At 39.6% G+C, this 6,941-nt stretch overlaps 1 pseudogene; it reads right to left on the bottom strand.

The window, feature by feature from the left end:
* Positions 1-1,234: 1,234 nt before the first annotated feature.
* LOC131042242 (probable xyloglucan glycosyltransferase 2) lies at positions 1,235-2,220 on the bottom strand (annotated as a pseudogene).
* Between the last annotated feature and the right edge of the window lie 4,721 nt (positions 2,221-6,941).

The following is a 6,941-nucleotide window of genomic DNA, read 5'->3' as shown; positions in this document are numbered from 1 at the left end:
CTGCTCTCAAAAGATCTGATCTTTGCTGAAACAAACTTCATAACTACCTTCCACATCTCGAGAGCTTTCCGGTAATATATAATACTTGGTATTTTGGCCAAAAATAAGCCCCTGAGCGAATTAATCATTTAGTGTGCACAATCATTTAAATTTTTCAATTTATTAATATAGTTGAAACTATATATTAAACTTGATTTTAACTTTGATTTTTTTTGCTCTGATTTTGGCCCGACGCCCTGCCACGTGGCGGTCTCTGATTAGTTGATGGGATCTACTGGGTGCCACCTTGGATGACACGTCATCACTCCACCACGTGTCCACTTGCTTGTCGGCCACCTCAATGCCACCTCACTGGGGCCCGCCTGCTAGACTGCTGACTGGACCTGTCACCTGTGTGCCACCTGGATTTTGCCATTATGCAATGGGTAAGTTTCGTGCATCTTTGGGTCACGAAGTCATGCGAGCCGTTGATCTTCATCAAACCTGCATGTTCTTTAACCTTGCTCATTTTCGGAGATGCTTTTCGCTATTTCGCGGACCTTAACTGGCGAGCAACTTTCCTTCGCGAAGTCACGTAAGCCATCCAATCTCCTGAACCTGTAGGGTCTTTAACCATCATAGAGCTTTTTGCCATTTCATGGAGTTTAACTAGCGAGCACCTTCGACTTGTGAATCAACGCGCTTTGTCGGATCCTCTGTAACCTGCTCACTGGATAAGCCGACCTTTCTCTGCAAAATTTGCCCGCTTGCCTCGGGATCTGTGCCTACGTGGGGCCCACGTGTTGCCACTTGTCAGCCTCCTCAATTGCCTTGGGATCCATGCCCATGCGCATGGGGTCCGCTTGGACTCCCAATGGGCACCGTCCGTCAAAAGCCTTGATGGCTTTGACATATTAGATGTGTGGGTTATTGCTTAAAAATATCAAAAGACCCCGATTCCCAGCGAATGTGGGATAAAGTGTTTCACCCAGAAATGCATTTCCAAGGTTTTTCCAGAGAGTTTTAATCTGCCACATTCCTCTACAAGGAGGCCATACCATGCGAAGCCCTTTCTACTTAAACACCACGTCCAACTTGGAGGGAGATGGGAGGGCACGTGAAGGAGGAGTTACTACTAGTGTATGGAGTATTTGCTTTGCATCTTCCTACAGCCCCTTTGCCAAACACATGATCTACCATAGCATGTCTTCTTTGCTGCCCCCATCCACCATGCATAAGCTAGCAACTTCATTTGCTAAGGTCTGAAAATGCTAAAAGGAGGATCTGGCATGGATGATTTGAAAATGCTAATTACTATTTGTTGCATTTCAATACCCTTGCCACATGCCACGTCTGAGGGAGGCATTGTTGACTGGGGCAATAGATAAATGAACCAAATTGGCAGATGTGCTTCTGGAACAAACATTGTCATTGGAAGAAGAATACATAATAATGCAAAAGAATAAGATGGGAGAACAAGTTTCCTCAAAAGGAAAAATATTAGCATTATATTTGCCTTCTTTCCAACTGAAATCTTGGAAGAGATAATATCTCGAAGGCAGAGCCAAAAAAGTTGCATAGGACCAGAATGCCAACGATGTTGTTGTTTCCTATAAGCTTCATAGGACTCTGGTAGTTCACAAAGGACCTGAACATCGTTGAGAAAGATACATTTCTAGAAATTTCAAATGGGCATGTACGACAATGTCCATATCCTCAACCATTGTCCTGTCAAGCCATCCACTAGATTCTTTGAGAGTTTTCATTCACCAAACACCAGCTGCCCCATTGAAGCCAAAGAAATTAATAAAATTATCATTCACTTGCTGTTCTACCTTGAAATGAAAAGATAGATTGATGTACTAGAGCCTGGTTAACAAATTTTCATCCTTGTTTACAAATGCCCAGCGGGCCTAGACTAAGCCATGTTCTGGATTGTCTTTGAAATGTGGAATGGTTCTCTTAAGGAACTCGGGATTTGGCTGAAAGTCGACATAAAAAATTTGCAACAAAATCATAATCTTTAACATAATCACAGTTTATTGCAGAATTCAAATTCCCAGCTTTATATCCAGTTTGAAGCACTCGGTGTCTATACACTATGCCTTTTCCTTTTTGTCTCCACTTGTGCACTTCTCCTTTGATTAAAATCTGAATAATTTCCTCATTCAAATCATCAAGTACTTGGATTAATATTCTATCCTTCAGCCAATCCAACTAACATACTACAGAAATTGACATTGACTAAAAATCATCCAATGTCGTTTGTTCTTATCTATAGAATTCTCAGCCAAATTCTTGTATGATACCTCTATATTAATAGATGCATCTTCATTGTTACTAATTCTCTTATAGTTGTCAATATTACATGGCCCCAAATCCAAAGGTAAAGCCTTAATTTTTTATCACTTCATTTACCAATGAACAACCATTTAAATATCCTGCAATTCTCTCAGTGAGCCAAATCGCCAATAAAATCAATCCACGATCATGAGCCAGGTCGGGCCCCAAAGTGGGCTTGACTAAAAAAAAATTTTGTTTCCATGAAACTAACCTCTAAAATGACTCACAGACCTCAAACATACCTCTGGAATCGATCGACACCATTTTCGGATCACCAGACTGAGTTTTGCAACTTTTAGGCACTTGTGCCACATTTTTGCATTTAATCGCAAAGACGTATTTTTCAAGTCAGTCAAAACACCTTTTTAGACCTCACCATCTGATAGGCATGTACTCTGATATACAAGGATGAAATCTACCAAACGGTTTCTCAAGACAAGTCTCGAGTGAAGAGATATTAATCGGCGAAAAATGACCAACTGGCTTTGTCAACACTGCGGACTTGATGAAGTCAGTGTTCTGGCAATACATGATGCCTTTCTCAAAAATATCAAACGACCTCTGTAGACCCTCAAATTTGAAACACAAGTACCTTGAAGTACATGTTAAATATTTGGATTCTCAGTTTGACCAAAAGTATGACTGGGTGCAAATGGCGCACTCATGAAAATGGCTACTTTAACTGATATAGCACTGAAAGTACGGATCACTGAAAACGATGACTCAATGAACCCTTTTGAAAATTGATCAAACGGATTGGTAGGAGCGTGAAAATGGAAACATAGATTGTTATTTATACCAATAATAGCCCAGAACAAACATTATGTCATAACACTTACTGAGGCAACTTGTACACTTATGCGAAACAGGGCTCCGATTAGGCACTGAAATAGGGACTTGTCAAAACATGCAAACTGCAAACAGTTTGAGCTTTGAAAACTAAGCAAATGGATTCATTAAGACTTGAAACTTTGTAAGCTGATTCACATTTATACATAAAATCCAATCCATTTTTAAATTCTTCATGAAAATCAATAGGGAAAAAGATATAAACACCCAAAGCAGGCTACTCAATAAAATCTGCATTTGTGCCTAAAATACACTTTCAACTCACCCCTCGAAATGGGTACCTAGTAAACTTATCCAAATTGAATTCTGAAAGTTTCACATCACTTAATAGGCCAAATGAAAGGTGTAGGACATATTTCCCGAGCCTTACCCTCTAAAAATCAACTGGCTCCATTTTACCCTCTCTCTAACTAGGTCATTCAAACTGACTCATTTGGAAATGCAAAACAAACATTTGAAATGGGCCTCTAAACTTGACTTAATTTTAATGAGTCCCAACAGACATGACATTAGAATCAATAATATGTGTAATGCCACACAATATATCAATTACATTCTTATCACTTTGAAGAATGCATTTAAGACCTTCAATTAATGGAAGAACTTAACTATTAGGGTACTCTTGGGACATCCATTGTTGAAAGCTATCAAATTGATTGTCCAATGTAGAAAGTTGATCTAAAGAAACCCTATTTAAAGCTTCTTCTTCATCATGAGATCCATTAATAGGCACATGATTAGGATGGGAAGAATTGGCATGATCCTCATTAAAGAAGTCACCCAAATTAGGCTCCATCTCCTTGATAATTAAACCTTGGGAAACCTTAATTCTAATGCTTCGTCTAACGGGGATAGGATAGGTAGGACTAGTAGTGGTAAAACTCATGCACTAGAGGGAAAATTTGAATTTTGAATTGTAGAAAAAGGCTTACAAAATTGAGTAAAGCAAAATTCAAGAAAATAATGATTACACAATTTGAACTTTGTTGGGTGAAGAGAATGATACAATTTCCAAAAATGAAAGGAAATTGGAATTTTAAAATTAGAGCCAAGGGAATACCACTTAATTTTAAAATAAAAATTTTTAATGTTGGCATTGTGTTGTCATTGATGTCAACTAGTATAGGATGACTATTGATATAAGAAATGTATGTGCACCACTATCATGGATAAGTACATGATGAGATATCTTTGATATCACCTTGTGTTGTAGAACACCGGTAAGGTAAGGAAGGGAATGCCATTAAGAGGAATGATCACTGGAGTCACCAGTACACAAGTTACTATTTGACTTGTGTGGATGAAATGGACAGGCTACCAGTACATTCCATCACTGGTAAGGAGAGGATGTCAACTAGTAAGTGATGTGTTGACAGAGAGTAGCTGCCAACCGACAAGCTTGTGACCAGTGTACAAGAAGGATGAGAAAGGTGCTTGAGTTGTTGGTTGTGATGAAGAGACAGAATGTTACTAGAATCACATCAACATAGGAGAAGAAGGATGTATAGGCCACCGATATGTTGTGTGGATACAGAATAACAAGACTCCCACCAGATAGAGATGCAGTCACCATGTGAAGAGATGACTAACAGTGAATGTACCCCAATGGGATCACATGTGCTTATTTGAAGGTATGCTACACAAATAGGGAAGCCACATGAGTGCATTATAGGATGCAGATGTCAAGAATCCACTACCATCGGTAAGTGGAACTTATCTCCTATTATACAAAGTGTGCATCATAGTTCTATGAGATAAGATAGAAGAGGTAAAGGTAGATGTTTGAAGGCTCACACCGGATCTACTAGTGAATCAAAAGAATGCCTCCAGTGCATGAAATCAAGGATATGCACTAGACTGATAGAGACAACATGTTGAGCTGCTAAAACAAATGAAGTGTGATGAGTTTGTCAGTTTGACAAACCGGTAGAGATATGGTCTGAGCTGATCAAGAAGAAGGCAAGGGTGAGAAGATGTAGACAAAGGAAAATAGCTAGATTGAAGATGGAGTTTGTTGAAGGTTGATGACATGGTGTCATCAAGAGAGTTTACCAGTATGTATGCCCACCGGTAATATGGACAAGGTGTAGATGCAAAAGATTCCAAATTGATGAAGATGTGAACAAGGAAGGTTAGCAAGACTGCTGACCAGTTAGGTGTTCCACTGACAGATCAAAAAAGTGCATACATGAAGGACATATGGTAAAGTGTGAGCTACCAACAGGGTTAGTAAACCGGAAAAAAGGAAGGAATGGTTGTGTCTCGATTATCGGTGAACAATTCTAGATGACACAAAGATCCTTTCTGAAGTGGACATCGACATGGACGCTACGTGGAGTTGAAGTGGCAAGCTCATAAAGGTAGGTGAAGTTCCATCTAAGGGTAGGTGTTTCTACAAGTGTGCATTTAATATGAAGCCCATGATTTATGGATCAAATCAAAGGATTGCGGCTTGAGGAAGAGTGAATGATAGAGAAATATTAGGGAGTGGTTGGCACCTGAATCGAAGCAAGGAAATCAGATTGCAGAAGGAACTTGAGAAGGAAACAACTGAGATATTTATGGCATTTTGACAGATGCAGGTCGATATATAGGGTCATGTTTGGTAAGTTTAGAAAACATGAATTGGAAGACACATTAATGGTGGGATTGATTGATGAGTTACAGTTCATCAATCCAAGCGATCAGATCGAATGAGATCAGATTGGATTTGGCTTGCCTCAGGTTTGAACAAGGAACCCTAACCGCTTGAAATTTGAATTGGCTTTTGGTGGGAAAACTAGGGTATTAATATGCAAGCCAAAGATATTGTTAAGTGCTATTGAAGGAGATTGTATTGTTGCTGCATGTGAGAGAAAATCACTCAGGTACTCAATGGGTATCTGAAGAGAGACTGAGTGTGCATGAGTGTGAATTAGGTTGAGAGGATCAACCAACAACGGTGAGGATCTAGTAGTCTTCAAGTGAGTCTGTGAGAGAAGTATACTAGTGGTGATCAAATTGGTAGAGAAGAGTTGCAGAAGAGTGCAGAGTAGGCAAGAAGGAACCAACAAAAGATAGAACCGGTGGAGAACAATAGAGCAGTTGAGAGAAGAGACAACCTACATAAAAAGCCAATAGAGAAAGAGAACTGGTAGAGAAGGATAAAAGGTTGAACCGATAAGGTTGTAGCATGAGATAAGTTTGTAGTAGTAAGAGGGTGAGAGAGAGAGAATTGACAATGAACTATATAGAAGATCCAATAGAGAGATTTGAAGAAGAGTTACAAAATCCATTTGTAACAAGGCTATCAACTTGTAAATCATTATGTTTTGTATTCGCTGTGTTGGAGCTCGGTGCAAGGGTTGTAGCTCCTTGGGTTGGTGCCCTAAATTAGGGGTTGGTTCTCCTTGGTTTAGTGCCCTATAATCAAGGTTTGGTGCTCGTTGGGTTGGTGCCCTAAACATTGTAATCAAAAGTTCGTTGTGAGGTTGGATTGGAGCAGTAGTCTCCAGCAACATTTCTCACCGAGGTTTTTCCCATCTTGGGGTTTTCCTCATATATGCTGGTATTATGGGATGTCCCTTTATGTGTGAATGCATTTGTGATTAGTCTCCCCACTAACCGGTAAGTCTGCATTGCGTTAGATCTAATAATTGGTATACAAACATAGGATAGTTAAAGGGAAAAGATTGAGAACCACTGATTCACCCCCCTCTCAGTGGTGCATTGTGTCTAACAATTGGTATCAAAGCATAGGTTCCCAGTCAGACAAGCTTTCTCTAGATTGG

This window comes from Cryptomeria japonica, chromosome 1 (genome assembly GCF_030272615.1).
Source record: "Cryptomeria japonica chromosome 1, Sugi_1.0, whole genome shotgun sequence".
In the NCBI taxonomy this organism is placed as follows: Eukaryota; Viridiplantae; Streptophyta; class Pinopsida; order Cupressales; family Cupressaceae; genus Cryptomeria; species Cryptomeria japonica.
Note: the sequence above shows the minus strand (reverse complement) of the source record. Positions and strands in the feature narration are given on the sequence as shown.